This window comes from Rhinopithecus bieti, unplaced genomic scaffold, assembly GCF_001698545.2.
Source record: "Rhinopithecus bieti isolate Rb0 unplaced genomic scaffold, ASM169854v2 scaffold_10712, whole genome shotgun sequence".
Classification (NCBI taxonomy): Eukaryota; Metazoa; Chordata; class Mammalia; order Primates; family Cercopithecidae; genus Rhinopithecus; species Rhinopithecus bieti.
Genome location: NW_016806920.1, coordinates 251,058 through 275,790, shown reverse-complemented (window position 1 = coordinate 275,790; position 24,733 = coordinate 251,058). Strand labels below are relative to the sequence as shown.

General features: G+C 43.7%; 1 pseudogene; it reads left to right on the top strand.

Annotated features, from left to right (window-relative positions):
* The first annotated feature begins 23,027 nt into the window (after positions 1 to 23,027).
* Positions 23,028 to 24,163, top strand: LOC108533778 (nucleophosmin-like; annotated as a pseudogene).
* Positions 24,164 to 24,733: the final 570 nt, after the last annotated feature.

The window sequence follows — 24,733 nt, the reverse complement described above, 5'->3', positions numbered from 1 at the left end:
CTTTATAGCATGCTATTTCCACAATGTCTTTGTTCATAATGTCCCTTCTGTTTGGGATATTCTTTCTAATCCCTTCATTTCAACATCCCTCCTGTATGTATCCACTCTTCTCAAACAGACGCTCTAAAATGTTTTTGGGTTTGCTTCCTCAAGGAGTCCTACCCCGATATTTTCAGGCACCAGATGGACTTTGGAGTCAGGTGAACTGGATTAGAATCTTAGTTCTGATTCTTAAAAGCTCTGTGGCCTGGGAAGGAAACTTAACCTCTCTCTCAGTTCCTTCCTCTCTGAAAATGAGGGTGATAACATTGACTCTATAGTGTTTGAAAGGGGATCACGTGTTTGTGAAACACTTAGAGTACTCGTGGTTTATAGACAGCCTTCCACTGGGCTGTAACCACCACGAGGGAAGAGACCATGTCTCCCTTTTTCATCCTTGAAACCTTAGTGCCTAGTAGTGTCTGGCAGACAGAAGGCTTTTTGAATAAATGAATAAGGAAACAGTAGCTTTTAGGAATGTATTTATATACATAGGTATTTCCTACAGTTTCCTCCTTATTAAAATTGCTTGGGGATAAGAAACCTTTAATTTTCCTAGGCTTTCTCTTATTTGCAAATGCATCTCTTTACTCCTCAAAGGTGGATTGTGGATTCTTCATGAAGAGTGATTTAACCTGGAAAGATTAGAGATGAAAGTTGACCAGGGAAAGCTTTTCTTAACTTGTAGTGACCTTTATGGAGGAATGCATTGCTTAGTGAACTCTGATGATGCAGCTCGTCCAGTCAAGGTCCACTCTCCTTGACCTTGCAGCTGCTGTCCAGGAGAAGGATGATGAGGGGGAGCTCAGTCAGCAGGTGAGACAGAAAGGGGTCTTGCAGGAAAAGGGGTGAATAGATTGTCCTTTTCTTGCTTTACTCTCTACTCAAATTTGTCTGGTTTTTGTTTGTGCGTTTTGTTTTGTTTTCAGACGTAGGAGAAAAGAGATTTTGCTGGTAGTGGTGCAATTCTTTTTTTCTTCTTTTTTTCTTTTCTTTTTTTGAGATGGAGTCTCACTCTTTTGCCTAGGCTGGAGTGCAGTGGTGCGATCTCGGCTCACTGGAACCTCTGTCTACTGGGTTCAAGCTATTCTGCCTCAGCCTCCCCAGTAGCTGGGATTATAGGCACCTGCCACCACGCCTGGCTAATTTTTTGTAGTTTTAGTAGAGACAGGGTTTCACCACACTGGCCAGGCTGGTCTTGAACTCCTAACCTCAAGTGATCTGCCCGTCTCGGCCTCCCAAAGTGCTGGGATTACAGGCGTGAACCACCGCGCCTGGCCTGTGGTGGAATTCTTTACAGTCTGAATTTAGTGCAGGATCAGCTGTGTGATTTGTGGAGCCCAGTGCAAACTGAAAATGCAGTGTAGGCCCCGTGTTTATAAATTCTTAATAATTTCAAGATGGCAGTAGCAGAGTACTAAACCAAGCACAGTGTCCTCGGCAACTGCACAGGTTGGCAACCTAAGAAACTGCTCTAGTTTACAGATTATAATAATACTGGCAGACAAGAAAGTCTGTGTGTTCCTGACGTTTTCTGCAGTGTTCAGCTCAATTCCTGACTTACGAAGTTTAGAAAAAGAAATACCCAGCCAGTAAGTCCTCACTTCATCATAAAGCTCTGCTATGTTCCCTGTTATTTACACTGTCTTGGTCTTTTTGGTTTGTTTTGCCCAAGACCCTGAACATCTTCACATTATGGTTTCTCCAGGTTTAATTATTTTCTTGTTGTTTGTTTTTTTAAAACAGGGTCTCGACCTGTCACCCAGGCTGGAGTGAAATGGTGCTATCATAGCTCACTGTAACCTTGACCTCCTGGGCTCAAGTAATCCTTCTGCCTCAATCTCCCAAGTAGCTGAGACTACAGGTGTGTGACACCATGCCCAGCTAATTAAAAAAAAACTTTTTTTTTGTAGGAACGGGGTCTTGCTTTTGTTGCCCAGGCTGGTCTTGAACTCCTGGGCTCAAGTGATCCTCCTGCCTCAGCGTCCTAAAGTGCTGGGATTACAGGTGTGAGCCACTGCGCCACCGGGCTGTGCCACTACTCCGGGTTTAGTTTTTTTGTCTGCCTGCTTTCATCCTTTCTGTTAGAAATTTGAATGTGCACTACATTCTTTCATTCCTACATTCTTTCTTCTTTGCATTTGTTGTCCTTTAACCAGATTTTCCATCTTTAACTCATTTAGATTGTCTTTGTTAAAAAGCTGTCCTTCTATGGTCATTTTAGTTTTCTTTGGATGCTTTCCAATTTTCATTTTTTCCTCAGCAAATAAAGTGTTTAAAATGGAGTATGGTGATCTAGGAGCCATGGATGTGAAGGCAGAGCTTAGGCTGCATTGGTCTTAGGAGACCCAGCTTATAAGTGGATGGTTCGCTAACCCCCCAGCGACTGTTATGCTCTAAATTAGGCCTACTCTTTTCTCATGGTTGCCTTCTGACCCAGTATACTTGGCATTTCCTTTTTCAAGCTTTTCCTACGTCCATGTTGTATCAGTTTCCTAGGTGTAGTTTTTACTACCAATTATTTTAGCACTCACCTTTAGTTGAATCTTGATTGATTTTTGACTATTTCTTTATTTTCTTTGACTCCATATCAACTTATTCTTTGGTCTTAATTTTTGACCTAAGAAAAGAAAGTCCACCCATATTGGGTCAGATATTTAACCCAGGATTCTGCTTTTGGCGGTCAAGGATATTTTATGGGTGAATATGGTGGTTTTCCATAGTTCCTCTGAGTGATTAGAAATTAAAAACACATTATGGATCTATAGCATATGATATTAAATTCTTCCTCATAGCTGTTTATGTATTTTAATTTTTGACTTTCTGACTTCCCTCTCTTTCTCTTCTCTTCTCTACTGCCTCAGTCCATAATTTCTAAAGCAGGTTTTGTGCCTTCAAGACTATTGCCTAGGATGGGGTAATCAAACTAAACAAAGCATTGGAAAATCTGTATCTATGAATAAACAGAATTGTTGTTTATTCCTTATCAAAAAAAAATTGCAACCTCAAAATCTACTAAAAGAATGGGACTTGCTTCACAGACCTGTTGGAAAAGATATCTTTTCTCAGTTTGAATGACTGCCATAGACTGGTGTGGATACAAATTTATCATGCTTAATATGAACAGGGCAATTAAAACTGTGCCTGATGTCACCCACTTGTGTCTAGATCTTAATGTTCTCAACACTAAGTGAACATAAAATGGAAAAGTCCTAATAACGATCTGCAGTTCAAGTATACTGTCTTTCTGGAAATGGTAACATTGCTGAAGTTTTTGGTACTGAAATTTACACTTTTTTTTTTCATTGATTAAAGATGTTTGAACAGCTCATTCTCTTAAAAGTAAGTTTTAAAAGTGATCTACATGTGTAGTTAATGGCTAATAGCTAATGTATTCTAAATTCTGAAGTGGATTTAGAGTAAAGAGTGGAGAGTTTTTCCACTAGGTGGTAGGATTTTGCCATGGTCATGTCTCAAAATGTTGAGAGGAGGAAAAGTAACTTAAGAAGAGTAAAATTAAGATAGAAAGTGACTGTAATAACACCACACATTGATCAAATAGATTTTTTTTCTTGGCACAAACGCAGAAATTTACTCCTAATGTATCTTGAAGTAGGCCCAAAATAAATTCAAGGATTTTTAATATTCAGAAAAAAACTGGGTATTAAAAGAACACTTTTAGAGACTTAGTTTGTATTTTATATCCGTTTATACTTGTTGGATTTCTTTTTTGATCATACACAAGCTTTGCAAATTCAAAAAATCAGTTGGAAACCTCTGTGAGACCCCAGTTCTCTCTGCTTATAGAATGTCTTCTAGCAAGTACATCATGTCTGCATTTCTCAGAATTTTTTTTTTTTTTTGAGATGGAGTCTTGCTCTGTCTCCAGGCTGGAGTGCAGTGGTGCGATCTCGGCTCACTGCAACCTCTGCCTCCTGGGTTCAAGCAATTCTCCTGCCTCAGCCTCCCGAGTAGCTGGGACTACAGGCATGCACCACTGCACCCAGCTACTTTTTGTATTTTTAGTAGAGATGGAATTTCCCCACACTGGCCAGATGATCTCGATCTCTTGACCTCATGATCCGCCTACCTCGGCCTCCCAAAGTCCTGGGATTACAGGTGTGAGCCACTGCATGTGGCCATTTTTTTTTTTTTTTTTTTAATTAACAGCTTCTTTTTTATGTTAGTACCTTTGTGGAAAAAAAATCTTGGAACTGAAAAAAGGAAAATCTCAAAAGGTCTTCCTTATTGTCAAAACAATTTATTGAATTTCTAGTTGCTTCTAAGGACATTTTTATTCCAATGCTCAGCCTTCCTTGCTGATTTAAACGTGATTGTGTTGCTAGTAATACTTATTTTACATATAATAAAACATGCTTCAATTCATTTGCCATAGTTCTAACCAGGAAATAAGATTAGAAAATATTCCTTGTTCTTTAGGTTTTTACTTTGACTATGGAATTAAAGTGTTTACATTTCCATCTAGTTTCTCTGAATAAAACCTTGACTCCTATGCTAACCTCCTTTAATTTTTCCTTATCCAATAAATGAATCTTCCTGATCCTTTTATCATTCCCCTGTGTGACACCCTGGCCCTTTTCCCTACATCCTTTGAGCTCCACAAAGGCCTCTGTTGAAAAGAGGATTCAGCTGTAGCCTCAATAGATTTGGGTCAGGCTCTATGATTAATATTTAATTTCAGGCCTTAGATAAAGGTCGGCCAGACGTTGTTTCTCTCTCTGTCCCTTTGTGTCTAAACTCACAGTGTACTTTGCCACATAGAGCCATAGCCCTGACCTTGTAACCTTTCTGCTATCTGGGTCTTTCTTCCAGTACACAGCTTGTCTTCCTTTCATGAAAATTTCACAAATTGAAACCTGATTTTGTAGTGGAACTGGGCTCAGGCTCTTGTTAACCCTCACACTGACCTGGGGTGCTTTCCTCCATGAAGATGACACACCCATTCTACAGGGTGCATGTTCTGGACTGCTTTCTCCTGTTGTGGCAATGCTTTTGGCAATCCTTCTAATGCTCCTGTGGCACTCCCTTACTGATAATTTGCTAGACAACTATTATTTATTGCCTATTTTGTGCCAGGCCCTGTGCAGAGTGCTGGGGATATATAGGTACATAAGGTAAATGTGGTCTCTGCCTTTACAGGCTTCATATCTAGTGTGGGGTAGAGATGAGCAAGGCGGCAATGATAATTCAGTGTGGAAATTTAGGATGGGAAAAGTACAGGATGCTCTGGGAATCCAGAGAAAGGGAGTCTAATCCAGGCCTGGGTGGTAAGAGAAAGCATATCAGTTACTAGTGCTAGGCAACAAATTTCCCCAGAGCTTAGTGGCATAATACCACCAATTGATTACACTTAGAGCATTTGTGGGTCAGGAATTTGGGATGGGGATAGTGGGGCAGTTCTTCTGTTCTATACCACCTGGGACCTCATCCAGGAAGACTTGAATGACTGGGAGCTAGCATCATGGGAGGTGTCTTCATTTGCATATCTGGCCCCTGGGCAGGACCCACACATGACCTCTTCATGAGACCTGGATTTCCTCACAACATGACAGCCTTGGAATGGTTGGATTCCTTACATGGGAAGCTCAGAGCTCCAAAGAGCATGTGGAATGAGAGATATTGATATGGCCATCTTTGGAAAACCCAATATGTACAGAATATTTCCCAGAAGAATCGAACAGTCAGCAGACCTAATGAATGTGCAGAAATTAGCTGGGCAAAGAGGAGGGAACAGTGTTTCAGGTAGAAGGAATAGAATAAGAACGTGGAGTTAAGAAATAAAGTGTAGTGCATTTGAGGAACTGGATGAAGTTCAGAATAATTGGGGCATCAGGTAGGAGGAGGAAGTAGTGCCTGATCAGGCTAGACAGTCAGGTGTTGATGGTGTGTGGGAGTTGGGTCCCACAGGACAGTGGGAAATTATTAAAAGGCTTTAAGGGAGAATAACAAAGTAATACTTGTGCTTTTAAAAAAATCACTCTGGCTGCACCGTGGAGAATTAGAAGGGCTAAGAGGTGAGGCAGTAAGATCAGCAGGCAGGAGGTTGAAAGCCAGAAGATCAGCCAGCAGAAATGTATAAGCCAGTTGTCAGATGGTGATGACCACTTGGAGCAGGAGGACTGGGAACGGAGAAGATATTTAGAGGCTCAACTGGGCTTGGTGATAATTAGATAAGTGGGTGAGGGAGAAGGAGGAGTCACACATGGTTCTCAGTTTTCTGGCTTGGGCCTCTGGGTAGATGAGAGTGCTGTTCACGGAGATGAGGGAATACTGAAAAGCAGGCTTTGTGGGTGAGGAAGTTGATAAATTCCAATCTGAGGTTGACCAAATTCTGAGAGGAACAGCAGATGTCCAGTGGGCAGTTGAATATATGGGTCTAAAGTTTCCAATCTGTGTTTTGAATCCATGCTTGATGTGATAGCTCATATATGAAACTGGTATTATGAGAAAGTATAAAGTCGACCAGCCAGCATGGACCCAGCCAAGTTCTGTCTTTATTAAATTTCACTGTGGTAAATTTTCTTTTCCTGATTTTCTAATATCACAGTGTTAATTTGCATACTTCTATTGAGTTTTAGGATCAAATAGCAAATCTGAATTACATATTTCACTTGCCACGTGGTCTTGGCTGGACACATGGCTAATTGATTAACTTAAAAAGAAATTAGCCAGGCATGGTGGCTCACACTTACAATCCCAGCACTTTGGGAGGCTGAGGCAGGAGGATTGCTTGAGGCCAGGAGTTTGAGAGCAGCCTGGGCAACATGAGGGGATGTCAGTGGGGCTGCAGGGATGTGGAGATGCAGTGACTATTTGGCAGTATTCAGTATGATGGGGCCTGGGCTCTCAAAATGGTACCATGCTGCAGCTGTTTAGCACTCAGGCATGTGGAATTTAGTGTGAGCTCCCTTTCTGGAGTACTGCTGCCATATGGCCTCTAGAGAGCGTCCTATGCTAGTCTCAGGGACCCAAGAATTGAGGGGCTCTCCTGTAGTTAAGATTGCTAGAGTTCGTGGTGGGAATGTGGACTGCTGGGGATGTCTCACTTACCCTTTCCCTGCACTGGGGAGCCTTTCTGGGCTCCCAGCTGACCACCTCACTTCCCTCTCTTTTATGCCTCTGGTATTTCCTGTCACTTCTCTGTTGAATTTCAGTGTTCTTTTAGATGTTCTATTTGCAGTGTGATTATCTACTTGCGATTTTGGTTGTTCTTTGTGGAGGAAGCGAGTGCTGGATGCTTTTCATTAGCCATTTTAAAGCCCTTGGGTAAGGTTAATTCTCCCCTACACAGTGGGTTTAGGGGCAGGGCTAATGAAGGAAAAAGTCAAAAGTAACTTGGTGGTTTAAAGTCTGGGTGACTGAGAGAACAGAGGTGCTGTTGTCAGAAACGAAGCCAAGAGGTAGATCTGAGTTGGAAGATAGGAGGACAAGAAGATGGGAGGATGATCATAGATCTAGTTTCTGAGTTTGAGATGATGATCTACTATCCTGAATGTTTGCTGATCTCAGAATGGCAGTGGTGGTGGAGGAGGCAAACCTGCCCAGGTGGCATGGGAGGTGGTGAGGCCAGTGGCAGAGGCAGGAGGGGCAGCCGGGGTTAAACGAGGTGCTGAAAAGAGAGAGTGGATGGAGTTTGCAGGGCACCAGGAACCACCACTTACCCTGCCTGGCAAGTCTTGGATTAGGAAAACAACCTCTGAACAGCCCACCTCCCACTACCTGGCATTTTGGGAAACCTACTTTTCATAGGTGACAAGGGTGTCACCCTGTTGGGGTAATTTCTTCATGCTGTAAGAAAGTCTTATTTACCATGCCGGTGTTAATACTTTTCTAAGCAATAAAATCAATATCATCATTGAGGTTGACATCACTCAGGGTATTTTTGCCCCTATTTCAATTTATAATCTCTTCTATCTCAGTGGTATCTGCCAGACAATTCAGTCTTTATCTGTATCCACAGAATACATATCTCAGACTGGCTTCTCTCAGTAACTTCCAAATGTTCATTTTCCTAGCAGACCCATAAAATTTTCTGTTTGTAATAGCCCTTACTTTAGTCTAAATTTACCTTTAATGTATTTTCGTAAAGATGCTTTGAGTATTAACAGAGCTAAGATGCCTCTCCAGGGTATGCATCTGTATTCTGTGTTTCTCTCCACCAAGCAAAATTTTCCAAGACCCTGAGCCCTCTTGTCTATCTAGTCAGTGAACTGCCATTGCTTTTGCCCATAGTCTTCCTGATGATGGCAGCAAAACTGTAAAGTAAGAGCCAAAGCCAGGGATACAAATGGAACTCTGCAAAGCTCCAAGTAGAGGTTCCAGAATCCAGAAAAACAAACATGCATGAGCTCTCAGGGAGGTAGTATGATGGGCTGAGGCATGAGATAAGGGGCCTCTGTTCCCCTCTTCTTGGTGGGGCCTGGAGGAAACAATGCACCCAGTATTTCATTCTCCTGAAAGACGGCAAATTACTCCCATTGTTGAATGTCTACCTTCCTTGCAGGCTTGGGCTGGCCAAGTGTCTCCTGGAATGGGGAAAGGAGATGAGTCCCCTAAAAGTCCTGTTTCTTGAAACTTCCCATATCTTTGTAAGAGTCTTATATGGAGGGAGAAACATATTGAGAAGGGGTATTGGGAAATCAAGCATAGCCCTCTGATGGGTGATGAGGAACTGTGCTGTTAATCTTGGCTGGCAGCTTGGTCAAATTCCCTCCCCAGGATTGACTGTTTTCTCCCATGTTACACTAGTCAGTCTCTCTCGCATGCTCTCTTTAGGCAATTGGCCACTGTTAACATCCACGCTCTATGCTCTGCCAAGCACCACTGGCTTTCCTCAACTCTTTTCTGAGAAGTACCTGAATGGTAACTGAATTGGTAACGGTGTGTCTATGTCACAAGGCCTGGACTAGAACAGAGATGTGGCTATATCTGGCCCACGGGGGTCAGTGACAACTCCCCTTCCTGCATTTATTTGCCTTTACTTGTATAACAAGGTGCCCTGATAGGATACTTTCCCTGAGCCTTTTGCTTGCTTTTGAGAGAAACTGACAGCTGTATGCTTAGTAAGTAGAGTCACATGGGACTAGATCTTTAATTGAAGAGTTAGAGGAGTTGAATTGTTCCTTTTAATGTGTTGCTGTAAGGCATCAGCGTGCCTGCTCTGGGCAAAGAGGTAAGGGGACTTTATGTCTGACTTGGAAGAGCCAAAGTGCAATTTTATTACATGCATAGATTGTATACAGGTAAAGTCAGAGCTTTTAGGGTATCCATCACCCAAATAACATACATATGTATGTTACCTAATGTACTCACTAAGTAATTTCTCATCATCTACCCCTGCCCAGCCCCCTACCCTTCCAAGTCTCCAGTGTTTACCATTCCACACTCTATGTCCATGTGTACACATTATTTAGCTCCCACTTATGAGTGAGAACATGTGATATCTTTCTGCATCTGACTTTTTTTTCTTAAGACAATGGCCTCTGGTTCCATCCATGTTGCTGCAAGAGACATGATTTCATTCTTTTTAAAAAAAATGGCTGAATCGTTTTCCATTGTGTATGTGTACCACATTTTCTTTATCTAGTCATCCATTGATGGACACTTAATGGGTTAGGTTAGTTCCATATTTAGGTTAATTCCATATTTTTGCTATGGTGAATTGTGGCATTGGTGTTTAAAATCTGGGGAGAAGATGGATCAGTTTGTACAAGAAGCCATGGAATGGGACTCTCATCTCTTCTTCCTAAGATTTAGAGTTTTGTGTTGGTTTTGAGTCAGCCTAAGTGGCCCTAATCCAGGCCCAAAGCCTGTCACACCTTGGGGCTGGTGAGGCTCTACAGCTGAGCATAATACAGAGATGCCACTCTTGCCCTGTGTCCTTTACATAAACAGCCTCTGAACTGCTGAGGCCCGTTGGGGAATGAAGTCAGCAGGACAGTGGAGAGGCCATGCAGGAGCCATGGGGAAGGTGGAGCCATGGAGGCAGGTGTGTAGGGACGGCTGCTCTGTTCCTACCAATCTGTGAGAACCTGTGGGGTAGCTTTTGAGGACTCCTCTTGAGGGTTTGTAGAGCATCTTTGTGGGGCTGAAATTCCTGCCTGGTTGGGAGGATGCTGTGGAGTCAGCAAACACTGAGCTTAAATATTAACAGAACATCATTGTAGACAAAAGCCGGGGCAGCCTGGGGTCATTCAGCAAAATTCTGAGGGTACCCCTGCTCTCACCTGCATGGCTGAAGGGCTGAACCATCTTCTCGGCTTGTTTTCTCAACATTTTGGGTTGCTCCATTGCTTTCAGAATCCCATATACTCGGCCAGGTTCTTGGTTTCATGATGCTTTAGTCAGCTTGGGTTAACATGACAAAATACCATCGACTGAGTGGTTTAAACAACAGAAACTTATTTTCTCACAGTTATGGAGGCCAGAAGTCCAAGATCAAGATGCCAGTGTGGTGAGTTTCTGGTGGGGACCCCTTTCCTGGTTTGTAGTTGTCTGCCCTCTCACTGTGTCCTCACATGGTGGGGAGACAAAAAGAGAGGGGAGGAGGGGCAGGAGAGACAGGGGGAGAGAACTTTCTGGTATCTCCTTTTATTAGGGCACTAATCCCATCATGAGGGCCCCACAGTCAAGATTTCATCTAAACCTAATTACTTCCCAAAGGCCTCATCTTTAAATACCATCATATTGGGGGTTTGGGCTTCAATATGTGAATTTTGCAGGGACATAATTCAGTACATAGCGTGTGGAATGCTCACCAGCCTCCCACTCATAGCTCAGTCTTCCTATAAAGGGAAAACTGTACTTATCCTTCTATGGGCAGCGCCATCTTCCCAGGAGGAGGAGAACCCACTGTTTCTCTGAACTTTTGCTCTCTGAACAGTCATTTTTCATCTTCCTTGACTTTGCTCTGATCTCCTTATGGAACATACCTGTGGAGTCTTGTGTCCTGTCTTTTGGGATGCCTCTAGCCAGGGACTAGTCAAGATAAGGAATAAAAGCTTAGTTTTGCCCCTGCAGCTCTCCTCCTCACATCTCAGGGATGGGAAGAGAGTTTTCAGGTCTCATCCCCTGTTGTGGTGGGATTTGGGGAGGAAGAAATTCTAAAGAGGCAGCCATAGGCTGCAGGGAATGGAGGCTGCCCACTCACAGCCCGGTAGCACTGCTAACCACCTACTCCAATGGGTCAGGACTTTTTTGCTGAAAGCTGTGGTGATTATCAAAATATTAAACAACCAATAACAGTCAAAATGGCTGCTGACCATAAACCGTAGATGATGAGACGGGAAAGATCACGTGACCCCCTTCGCAGGTGGGAACTGGAGTGGCTTGTTTCACTCAGCCTGCTGCTGGCCACTCCACGCGGGAGCGTGTGAGAGTGAGTGTGAGAACTGGAGCAAATGAACACTGAAACTGGCTGGTCACTCCTCTCTGGCGCGATCAGGCTCTGTGCGGGCCCTGCAGCAACATCCAAGTGTATTACAACCAGTGCTCTTTCAGCTCTGCCGTCTAGGGATGGCCAAGTGCCAACCAGCTCAGTGGAGGGTCAGGGTGGTGGCCCCTGCTCTCTCAGCACCCAGGTTCTCGTCTGGTGTCCAGGAAGAATCAGATCACGTGAACTGTTTAAAAGGTGATGAATGCAGAAGCCTTTATTGAGCGGTGGGTGGCTGTCAGCAGAAAGCGGGGCTGGAAAGGGGATGGGAAGGTGATTGTTCTCTGAAACCTGGCGTCTTCTGCTGGGGCCCCTTTCCAGAACCACGCTGTCTGAGGTTAGCTGCATCTGTCTTAGTCTCTGACACTCACTTGCTTCTCTTCTCACTGCTTAGCCACTTGTATTCTCGACACTCAGCGACTTGTATTGCTCTGCCAGCTGAAGTCTTTTATGGACACAGGATAGGGGTGGGGCAGGTAAAAAGGCAACATTTTGATGAAAAACAGGGTCAGCTGTTTTCACTTAGGGTGTGGTTCAAGGCTTAAGGGTGAGATTTAGCCGAGAGCCCAGCCCTTCTGTATCATTACCACCATATGGATGTAAATAAGCTAAATATCAGCTCTGGTTGTAAGTACCAGGACTCCGATTCCAATCAGGCTAAATAAGACTCCTGCAACTCTGGAACTGAGGGTGCGTTGGGGGTGGCTATGGTTTAAGCTTGACTGGATCCTGAGGCTCCAATGCTGCTGCTATAGCTTTGTGTGGGCGTCTGTCAGTCTCTCCTCTGCCCTCCCTCTTTGGGTTGTCCTCTTCCTGCAGGCAAGCTCTCCTAATGCAATGAGGAAGATAGTTAATGAAAATCCCATGGAAACATCCTTCCAGTTTAGCAACCAGCCCCAGTGGGAAAAGGCACTTCTCTCACTCTCTGCCTACATAGAGAAGGGCTCCATTGGGTCATAATAGCTCATGCCTATTCCTAGGCGTACCTCATTGCCCTGACCTAGGCAGTCACTGTGGTCAGGGCAATGAGGTATGATTATTGACCCAATCTGGGTCAGTTGTATCTGTGTGCATGTTTGTGCTTAATTGCATCATGAGACTCATATGGAACAGGGAAGAAACAGTTCCTCAAAAGAAACTGGGAGGTGCTGGCAGGCAAACATAAGAACCATCTACTATCTACTTGTTGATAACAAGATGTTGGTAAAGAGTAGAAGAGCTCCTCTCACCACAAACTTGTGCACTGCTGTAGTTGATTCAACTCATATCTTGGCTGCTGCTTCTAAAATTGGTGGGAGGAAAATCCCAAAAGGTTGACTCATGGTGATTAGAGTAGTGAGGGAGGAAGGGACTGCCTGTGTGGTGTGGTTTTCTTTCTGTGCGTTTACAGATGAATTATTGGGTGCTCTACTTCTGCCTTTCCCTGGGTGTGTCTAGTAGACACCAGTGCAGGGCAGGGAAGGTGAGGGGGCTCAGGCCACTTCCCCAGCAGCTCTCTCTCCTGAACTGGCATCCACACACACCTCCCTGCCATGCACATGCAGCGTTTCTGTGCAGGGTGTGGAGACACAGTTCCTTGTGGTGCAATGAGAGGTTGCATTAATATGACTCAGTCTGTGTTTTAAAGGTTTATTTTTAACAGTTGTGAGTGGGTTAGGGTTAGAAGGTAGTTGATGTTTAGGTATGAGTGGGAACCTGCCTCCCATTTTCATTCACTATAATTGGATGTGGATGGGTTTTTTGAGCAGAAAGTAGGATGAAAGAGGGGGCTTAGAGAAAGGAGGAGAGGGCCCACAATGGGAGATTGCTCCAGGCAGAGCAGCTGGAGAGCAAAGAAGATTTATAGCTGGAGGTGGGCACAGCAAACAGAAAGGGAAAAGACGAAAAGGATGTGGGCGGAGATGGATGGAGATATAGGGAGTAAGGAAGGTGCAGAGAGAGGGGCTGGTGGAGGAGTTGAAAGCCAGGAGTGATTTAGTGAAGCAGTGATATGGAAAGAAGAATTTGAGAGTTGCGGTGTTTGTGAATCAGCCATGCAGATAAATATTTTAGCCATTGTGATAGAAAATATGTATCACAATTCATGGGATGTACAAACAAAACCTAGGAGGGTAAAGATTACAGATGGATGTCCACCATCACCACTATTTTGCTAATTTGATTCTGTAGCCCCTTAAACAGTAGCTAACTCACTTTTATTGAATGCCCTTTATATGCCAAGGATAGAGCTAACCACATTACCAGCATTGTCTCATTTCATGCTCATAACAATCCTATGAACAGGTGCTATTTAAGCAACCCTATTTTATAGATGGAGAAATAGGCTTGATGGCCCAGTGTTTTAGTTTCATAGGGCTGCTGTATCAAAGTACCACAAACTGGATGGCTTGGAACAACAGAAACTTATTGTTTCTCAGTTGTGGAGGTTGGAAGTCTGAAATCAAGGTGTCAGCAGAGCCATGCTCCCTGTGAAGGTGCTAGAGAAGGATCTATTCCAGGGCTCTCTCCTAGCTTTTGGTAGTTTCTTGGTTTGTAGCAGTAACTCCAACCTTCACATGGCGTTCTCCCAGTGTATGTCTGCCTCTTCACATGGCATTCTTTCTATAAATGGATAAATTTTGCATGAGGGGCATATCCCACCCCAGGATGACTTCATTAACTAATTTTAACTGCAACGACCCTATTTCCAAATAAATTCACATTCTGAGGCACTGGGGATTAGGACTTCAACACATGAATTTGCGAGGAGGGACATAATTCAACCTGTAACACCCTGGAACCCACGGACACCTGGGGTCCTATGTTGGCAGTGCTCCTAGCCTGTTCCCACCTCCTCTGGGGCCTCTGGCAAGGACAGGCATCCCCCTGCTCTGCAGCTGGCTCTGGGGCTCAGCTGTAGTGCACACACTGCAGTGACAGCCTTGGCCTGATGGGCCAGAGTCATTGCCAGGGGGCAGGTGCTCTGGCCCGGCCGCCATGGCAGCTGTGTCTTTGTCATCACTGCCATGTCTTGCTGACCCTCTGGAGAACCTCCTGCCACTCTTTGTCATTTTTTGTTTGTCCTCTGTGAAATAGACTCATAGCCTCCATCTATGTGCTGTTCCATCTACGATGCCTGTGTAATTGTTTCATAAATGCTTTTGGAAAATGATTTGTTTCCATTGCAAATGCACCATGATTCACTTTTGCCTTTCTATCTGTGGGTTTAAAATGGGCCTGCACTCCTCCTGCCAAAACTCCAGGAAGGCAAATGTAAACAGCGTACCTGCCCAGGGGTCCCACTATGTTTGAGAATAAAATTATCACCATCCTTTCTCTTCCTTAGACTGTCTTCAAAAGCTGAGGCCTGTCACAATACTTCCCGGGCTGGTTTCTGCACAGTAGCATATTTGATAGGGAACTGTGATTTGAATGATTCTGTCAGTTCCCCAGCAAAGCAAGCCTCATTCTTGTCACTCTTCATTCTTATTTGGAAGTCTATAGAGGACACACACAGTCACATTCCCCTTTACTGTATAATGTTCCCATCAGCAGCCAGCATAACAAAATCCAATTAATATGTTAGGCTGTTGTGATTCTAAAAATATTTCGCATCCCCCTGAGGGGCTAAGGAAATTGGAGGAATCAAGGTATTACTGCACACCTGTAATTTGCAGAAAAGTTCTTCAATCATTTTTGGAGGCAGTAGATCTGTTCTTGAGAAAACAAAAATAGATCAGCTCTCCAAAATGAGGCTGCCCGTGAGATTTTTCCAGTGATCCTTTATTCAGATGCCAGGCCCTGCGTGCAAGTCTAATGATCCCTTGGTTCAAATATATATGAATTATTAAGGTCAGTTAATTAACACATTTTTCTTCTGCTGAAATAATTAGATGAATAGAGCTCTTGCCCTCTTTTTGGCTTTCCTGGCAGTTGCTCAGGGCTGAATAGAGGCAGTAAACATGTTGCCAAACAGATGCTAACCAGAGAAGTAATTTTTCGGTTTCCATTTGATTTCTGAAGTGTTATCCTGCAACTGAAATAAGCTGCTACTTGGGGACGGTAAGGCAAGGCAGTGGGGAAAAAGAGAATGAGGTGAAGAATGAGCAACAGGCCTTCATGCAAATCTACCCGAGAGCATCTTATTGATACCCAATATTCATTTGTCATTCCACCTAATTTTTTAAATACTTCCTTCACAACATCTCTATGTCATTTGTACAAAAGTTATCCAAAGTGAATATTTATTACAGCTGTTTGCATGAATATTCCCAAGTCATTTCCTTTCTGTCCCTGGTGTGGCCACATTTTAAGTGGCCAGAAATTAGGATCTGGTATGTTTAAAGTGGTTTGTCTGTAATATGTGTCTCTTGATTTTTCTAGGTCAGTGGTTCCCCACACTGCCTTTGTACCAGAGTCATCTGGGGGCACATAAGAACGAACACGTTCCCAGCCTTTACCTAAGATTGATGGTCTCAGCATCTCTGGGGACTGGCCTGGATATATGAGTTTAAAACATTTCCCAGGGTAAATCTGATAGTCAGTCAGGGTGTGGGAGGTGCTGTTCTTGGTAATGAAGATGGAAATGTCAACACTCAGGAGCTCTCCTCCTCTTTGCAGACAGGTGAACTGTGATCATTCTACACCCTAGGCCTAATGGCCGGTCCAGGGAAGCCTCCTGAGTTGGTCCAGTCAAACACATGAAATGCCATTGATGGCTTGGTCTGTGGGTGTGATATGCATTACTCAGGATTGCTTGATGTTTTTGTCTCCAGGGTCTCTGCTGGAGCAAGCAGCATTTTATGAAAATTGCCTGCTGAGGAGGCAGTGTCCCATAGAAGAGAAAGATAAAGACATGGGTAACAACTTTCAGACTCCAAAAGCTCCAGTTTTTTCACCTGTGAAACAGGTTTAATCATAACAGCCCATGCAGCTGTGAGGCAAGAACAAGGTGATGTGTGTGTGAGTCCTAAGTAAGTTTTAAAGCACTGTATTCATGGAAGGATGATGAGGATGAGAGTGATACTGATTTCAGCAAAGCTCTGATAGAGATAAGGGAGTATAGTGGAGGGTTGGAGAAGAAGGGATAGAAATTTTGCTGTCCTTAAGGGTGGGGCAGGTGGCCTAGCAGCATCATGCCTGCAACACAGTCAATAAACGTTTCCTTGCTGACCACTGCCTGGCTGAAGTTCTGTGTGATTCCCCTGCTGTATCTTTCCCATATTTAGTAAAATGTAATGATCCCTTTTCCTGGTTTTAACAACATTTTGCTTTCAAAAATATCATGGATGAAAGGAAGTTCCCTCACAGTGTGATTCGCCACAGCTCCACACCTCCCAGGAATGGTCCTGCAGACAGGCCAGTGCATCAAGGCACGTGGGGTGGGCTGGTCTATAGCACTCACCTTAGGAACTTGGGAACTTCATGAGGGGCCCGACTGCATGAAAACTTGCTAGAATTTCCAAGAAAAATGAGGGAGAAAGCATTATGATTGGTGGTAGGGCTCGCAGGCAGTAAAGATTAGAACCCACAGTGAAAAGAGGGGATGAAAACAGCTCCAGTTTGAATTCTTTTTGAAATGGCAGAGTGGAGGCATGGGGGCTCTGTAGCTGGGATCCTGGGTCACATTCGTTGACAGTTGGGAGGGATAACAGAACCTAAGTGCTTTATATGCATTATCTCACCTAATTCTTACAACAGCTCTAAAGCAATATAGTATAATAAGAGGGGCACAATCCCTTATTCACAATTTGGAAACTCAAAAATCTTTGAAAGCCTCAAGCTTTTCATAATTCATTTGAATGTGAAATGAGCCTGACCTGAAATCTTTTGACAGAAAAACCTAACTAGAACTTATGTGAGACTTTTTCTAGTTTTGATTTATCCCTCTTGTGAATATGTATGTTTTGCTGCAGAAATGTTAATGAATTTGATTACAGAGGAGTGCTTCAGAGCTCGCTGGGTGCGTTACATAATACATGGTATATACAACATGTTACTGTTCTATCATCCAGAAATCTGAATTCTGAAAACACGTCTGACCTCTTCCCAGAGTTTTGGAATAGGGATTTTCATTCTGTTTCTCCACTTTCACAGAAAAAAATGAAGCTTAAATCAGTGAAGTATTAGGTTGGTGCAAAATTGTGTTTTTTTGCCATTACTTTCAATGGCAAAAATCACAGTTACTTTTGCACCAACCTAATAATTTGCCTAGGGTCACAAAGCTGCTAAGTCAGGAACCATGGTTGTGGCTCAAGTCTGTTGTGAGATATTCTGCTAAGAGTTGCTGTTTCTTCCTTGGTTTTGAATCCCTTTCCCAAAAGCTTGCTTTTTTGTCCTAGTTTGTGTGGCAGGCTCCAGGAGGAGGGATGTGTGTGTGTGCATTGTGGGAAGTGGAGTCGGGTCTTTCTGCTTAGCTACCCATACTCAGACTGCCTTGTTCTGTAAATAACTTGTTTTTCCTAAAACACAAGTCTGATCATTCCACTCACCTGCTTAAAAGCTTTTAGTGTACTATTCATAATAGCAAAGACAAGGAATTAACCTAAATGCCCATCAGTGGTAGACTGGATACAGAAAAGGTGGTACATACATACCAAGGAATACTATGAAACTATACAAAAGAGCAAGATCATGTCCTTTGCAGCAACATGGATAGAGCTGGAGACCACTATCCTTAGCAAGCCAACACAGGATCAGAAAACCAAATACCACATGTTCCTACTTATAAGTGGGAACTAAACATTGAGTACACATGGACATAAGGGAACAACAGATACCAGGGCCTCTTTGAGGGTGGAGGATGGGAAGAGGGTGAGGATCGAAAAACTGCCTGTTGGGTACTATGCTTATTACCTGGGTGACAAAATAATCTGCACACCAGAACCCTGTGGCACGCAATTTATACAACAAACTTGCACATGTATGGACTCTAGAGCTGTGTCATGGGGTAAAACCTTTCTTCTTGCTGCCCCCTAGGTGTGTGTAACCTGGGCAAGTCTCCTTTCTGCCTTAGTGTTGTATTTTTTATTTTATGTTTTCTGAGATGGAGTCTCACTCTGTTGCCCAGACTGGAGTGCAGTGGCACAATCTCGGCTCATTGCAACCTCTGCCTCCCGGGTTCAAGAGATTCTCCTGCCTCAGCCTCCACAGTAGCTGGGACTACAGGCACCTGCCACCACACCTGGCTGATTTTTGTATTTTTAGTAGAGATGGGGTTTCACCATGTTGGCCAAGCTGGTCTCAAACTCCTGGCCTCAGGTGATCCACCCGCCTCAGTTTCCCAAAGTGCTGGGATTACAGGTGTGAGCCACCACACCCAGCCTGCCTTAGTGTTTTATAATGTAGGGCTGATAGAGTCATCCACTTCCTAGTGTTGTAATGAGGCATGAATGAGTTAATACAATGTAAAACGGTTAGAACAATGTAAGCAGTAGGCACTCAAATGACACTATTGTTTTCATGGTTTCTCTGGCCTTGTTGTTTGCTGCCCTGACTCCTTCCTGTCCCCATCTGACCATGCGCTTTTACCATTGCTTCCAGAACAAGGAAGACTGAAGCAGCCTGCTCCCCCTGTTGCGTGCTTTTTCCTTTCCTTTGCCCTATTGTCTGCCTGTCCAACACCTGTTTATCTTGGACAACTCAGTTCAAGAGCCATCTTCTCCTTAAAGACTTCTCCAGTTTGGCTGGGCGTGGTGGCTCATGCCTGTAATCCCAGCACTTTGGGAGGCCGAGGTGGGCGGATCACGAGGTCAGGAGATTGAGACCATCCTGGCTAACACGGTGAAACCCCGTCTCTACTAAAAATGCAAAAAAATTAGCCGGGTGTGGTGGCAGGCGCCTGTAGTCCCAGCTACTTGGGAGGCTGAGGCAGGAGAATGGCATGAACCCGGGAGGCGGAGCTTGCAGTGAGCTGAGATTGCGTCACTGCACTCCAGCCTGGGCTACTGAGCGAGACTCCGTCTCAAAAAAAAAAAAAAAAAAAGACTTCCCCAGTTTGCTTTCCTCCTTCCTGTCCTTCGGGTCTCCACGATGCCACATTTGTATTTCTGTCACGACCACCAACAGTATTTTAAAGTCCTTATTGGTGTCCTGATCTGTTTCTTTGCCTGAATTTTAAGCCCCTTGAGAACAATTCCCCTATATGTTTGTATCTCCAGTCTCTGGCAGAGAGTCTGACACAAGCCATATAATCAATGTGTGTGGGTAAATGCTATAAAGAGAACTCGTTCCAACTTGGGTAGGAATTTCTGCTATGGATGCTATTTACAAGCAACAGAACCCACTCTTGCTAATTTGAGCTGAAAAGGAACATATTAAAAGATAGCTCACAGAATTTCCAAGAAGCCACAGAATGGGGCTTTGGATGTTTTATAGCCAGGAATAAGATGCAAGTCACATCAGTGGGTTGTTCTGGTGGCGGCCCTCCTGCCATGCTGAGCCAGGACAGGAATTTGCCTTGCTGATGTTGAGCCTGGGGCACTACCTCCAGACTGTTGCTGCTGCTCCCGCTGAAAGCAGAATGTCTCTGTGGCCACCCTCTGCCATCCTCACCGGCATGCTATCACATAGTGCCTGAGTGGTGCCTTAATTGTATTGCTTTCTCCCAAACTGAAATCTCCCATGGATGCACCTGACTGGTGGAGCCTAGGTCAAAGGCTTCTACATAGACTGCAAGGGAGACTAGCAAGGGGAAGGCATCTAGTTTAAGAAAGCATGGATTTATAAAGTGGGAGTGCCCAAGTGCAGAAAAGGGGGTTTCAAAGATGCTAAATGGCCAGAATATGTGGTAAGAATGACAATGGCAGTGAGAATTGACACCAGCAGCAGCAGTGGTGGTAAAGGGGTGATGGCTGGACCAGGCTGTTATGTGGTGAGAGGAGCGGATTTCAAGGGCAACAGGAGGGGATCTTCAATGGGGTTGGAGCATGAGATACCTAAGACTCTGTAGAAAAATAAGGGAGACATTTGAGCTTAAAGTTCCAGACTACTGATTTTCTTTCTTTCTTTTCTTTTCCTGTTTTTTTTTTTTTTTTTAAGATGGAGTCTTGCTCTGTTGCCCAGACTGGAGTGCAGTGGCACAATCTTGGTTCACTGCAACCTCTGTCTCCTGGATTGAGGCAATTCTCCTGCCTCAGCCTCCCAAGTAGCTGGGATTGCAGGCACCCACCACCACGCCCAGCTAATTTTTGTATTTTGGGTAGAGATGGGGTTTTACCATGTTGGCAGGCTGGTCTCAAACTCCTGACCTCAGGTGATCTGCCCACCTCAGCCTCCTAAAGTGCTGGGATTACAGCCGTGAGTCACCACACCCAACCGACCACTGATTTTCTTAGCTGAGTTTTTCATTGCCCTTCCCTAATCTTCTCCATCAAGACTGATGTCCTCTGGAAAAACAAGGATCACACTCACATATCACAATTGCTTTCTTCTAAAAAATGCTGGCTATGAGGGATTCATTGGTAACAAAAGCGAGGAACTCTTCATAATCTAAACCAGTGCTGTTCAACGAATGTTCTAGATATGTACTGCTGATGTGGTAACTGTGAGCTACACGTGGCTATCAAGCACTTGAAATGTGGATAGTGTGATTGAGAAACTGTTAACATTTTTTTAGGCAATTTAAATGTAAACAGCCACATATAGTCAGGGGCTAACTTATTAGATAGTGCAGGTGTAGATAATTTGATCTGTTTAGGAAGGCAAAAGGGATCACTATATTTGTAAAATTTAAAAACGTATTTGAAGCTGGTCATGGTGGCTCACATCTATAATCCCAGCACTTTGGGAGGCTGAGACCAGTGGATCACTAGAGGTCAGGAGTTTGAGACCAGCCTGGGCAACATGGTGAAATCCCGTCTCTACTAAAAAATACAAAAATTAACTGGGTATGGTGATTTGCACCTCTAATTCCAACTACTGGAGAGGCTGAGGCATGAGAATCACTTGAACCCAGGAGGCAGAGGTTGCAGTTAGCCGAGATTACACCCCCGCACTCCAGCCTGGGTGACAGAGCAAGGCTCTATCTCAAAAAAAAACAACAAAATAAAACATATTTTAAAATATATCATAGACTGGCACATAACCAAGTGTAGTTTGTTGGCAAAAGCCACTTTTAATGGATAGAAATATTTTGGGGCATGATGATTTAGCAACAAATATATAAAAGGTGAGATAGTAAATTTAATTCTTTTTTTTGTTTGTTTTTTAGATGGAGTCTTGCTTTTTTGCCCAGGCTTGAGTGCAGTGGTGCAATCTTGGCTCTCTGCAACCTCTGCTTCCTGGGTTCAAGCGATCTTCCCACCTCAGCCTCCCAAGTAGCTGGGACTGCAGGTGTGGGCCACCACACCCAGCTAATTTTTGTGTCTTTAGTAGAGATGGGGGTTTCATCATGTTGGCCAGGCTGGTTCCAAGCTCCTCCTGACCTCAGGTGACCCACCCAACTCAGCCTCCCAAAGTGCTAGGATTATAGGTGTGAGCCACTGTGCCCAGCTGTGAACTTAATTCTTAATAGTGATTCTGCACTTTAAAGTTTGTTAAACTAAAGATCTTAAAACTGGGGTTTGCAGTAACAATATTTTCCAACTAGGACATTTTGGAAAGTGCTTATTTGTCAACAAAATAAAAATGGCCAAATGTTTGGGACTGTGGTCTTTGAATCACACATCAGAGTCACTGTGGAAGGTCATTATAATACAGATTTCAGGGTCTCACTTTTAGAGCTTCTGATTCTGTAAGTCTATGGGGAGCTGAGGATGAACATTCCTCACAAGTCCTCAGGTGATGCTCATACCGCTGGTTTGGGGATTGCATTCCAAGAACCCCTGACTTAAAGAAATGCTCTTTTAAAATTTAACTTTTTCCTTTAAGGACATCTCAGAATCTTTCATCGTTAAGTATTGCTCTGGTCCTCTGAAACTCCCAGAGGGAGCGGTATATGAGAGATATCCCATATAATTTGATCATAAAACCCTTTCCTTAAGGGTAAACCAAGGACCATAATTGGAGAGACACAATTCTATGAAATTCAACTGAATTCAACATAAAGCTTAGTTTCCTCATTCTTCCACTTCCTCAGTCCAGCCACAAAACTAGGGTTCCATGGGCTCAGTTCTAGGCTGCTTTCTGTTTTCCATCTACCCTCTCCTCATAGGGAGCTCATTTGGGGCCATGACTTTAAATGCTGATGATGCTCCATTTGACATCTCCTACAGTCTCTCCTCTGAACCCCACATAGTGCATCCATTGCGTACTTAGCATTTTCATCTCAAACTGAATGAGTCCTGAACTGAACTCTTGTTAATAATTCCTCCGACCCACTCTGATTCCTCTCCCGGTTTTCCCTACTCAGGAAATGGCATCACCACCCACCATCTGGGTTGTCATCAAATCCATCAGCAATAGTTGTTATTTCTGCAAAAAAAAAAAAAAGAAAAAGAAAAAAGTGTATAAGAATGTATGTGTTGGGCGTGATTCTGTTCTGCGGGGCTGTTCCCTGGAGCAGTAGTCATTTATCTCTGTTTGCCTTCTCTCTCACCTGAGTACATGCCACCACTCCATGGAGGATTCGATGAACAGGGATATGAGTCCCTTAAGCCCCAGAACTATCTTTTCAGTTGTGAACCAAAGGCCAACAAAGATGATCACTTTAACGTGAATGATGATGAAAATGAGCTACAGTTATCTTTAAGAACCATCAGTTTAGGGGCTGGTGCAAAGTATGAATTGCACATTGTTGAAGCAGAAGCAATGAATTACAAAGGTAGTCCAATTAAAGTAACACTGGCAACTTTGAAAATGTCTGTACAGGCAACAGTTTCCCTTGGGGGCTTTGAAATACCACTACCTGTGGTCTTACAATTGAAGTGTGGTTTAGGGCCAGTGCATATTAGTGGACAGCACTTAGTAGCTGTGGAGGAAGACGCAGAGTCAAAAGATGAGGAGAAGGAGGATGTGAAACTCTTAAGTATATCTGGAAAGTGATCTGCTCCTGCAGGTGGTAGCAGGGTTTCATGGGAAAAAGTAAAACCTGCTGTGAAGACGATGATGATCATTAGGAAGATGATGAGGAAACTGAAGAAAAATCTCCAGTGAAAAAATCTATTTAAGATATACCAGCCAAAAATGCACAAAAATGAAACTAGAATGGAAAAGACTTAAAACCACCAACACTCAGATCAAAAGGTCAAGACTGGGCACCATGGCTCACGCCTGTAATCCCAGCACTTTGGGAGGCCGAGGCAGATGGATCATGAGGTCAGGAGATCGAGACCATCCTGGCTAACATGGTGAAACCCCGTCTCTATTAAAAAATACAAAAAATTAGCTGGGTGTGGTGGCAGGCGCCTGTAGTCCCAGCTACTCGGGAGGCTGAGGCAGGAGAGTGGTGTGAACCCGGGAGGCGGAGCTTGCAGTGAGCTGAGATTGCGCCATTGCACTCCAGCCTGGGCGACAGAGTGAGACTCCATCTCAAGAAACAAAACAAAACAAAAAAACAGGAATAAAAAAACTCCTGAAACACCAAAAGGACCTAGTCCTGTAGAAGACATTAAAGCAAAAATGCAAGCAAGTATAGAACGAGGCAGTTCTCTTCCTAAAGTGGAAGCTAAGCTCATCAGTTATGTGAAGAATTGCTTCCAGGTAACTAACCAGGAGGCTATTCAAGATCTCTGGCAGTGGAGGAAGTCACTTTAAGAAAAGAGTTTAAACAATTTGTTAAAAAACTTTCATCTCATTTCATTTCTGTAACAGTTGATATCTGGTTGTCCTCTCTGTAATGCAGAGTGAGAGCTTTCCCTACTGTGTTTAATAAATGTTTTCCAGGTTCCATTGCCAAGAATGTGTTGTCCAAAATGCCTTTTTGGTTTTTAAAGATGGAACTCCACCCTTTGGTTTTAAGTATGTATGGAATGTTGTGATATGACATAATGGTAGCAGGGGTCAGACATGGAAGTGATGGGGAGACAAAAATATATATGTGAAGTAAATTCAGTATTTTAATAAAGTAAGAAAAGAGTGTATGTGTCTATACTTAAACATGATCGCAACCATAATACATGTATGCATGTGCGTGCATGTGTGTATGTATACATAGATAAATGTGTCTCCTTTTATCCATCTATAATGCCACATGCTAGATCAAGATGTAAGTCATCTTTGATATATCACCACATTCTTTAAAAAATGGATGACTCCTATTTCCCCAGATCATGCGTTCATGGAGGTTACTATGAGGTCATAATGTAAGAAAGAAAAAAAGGTATT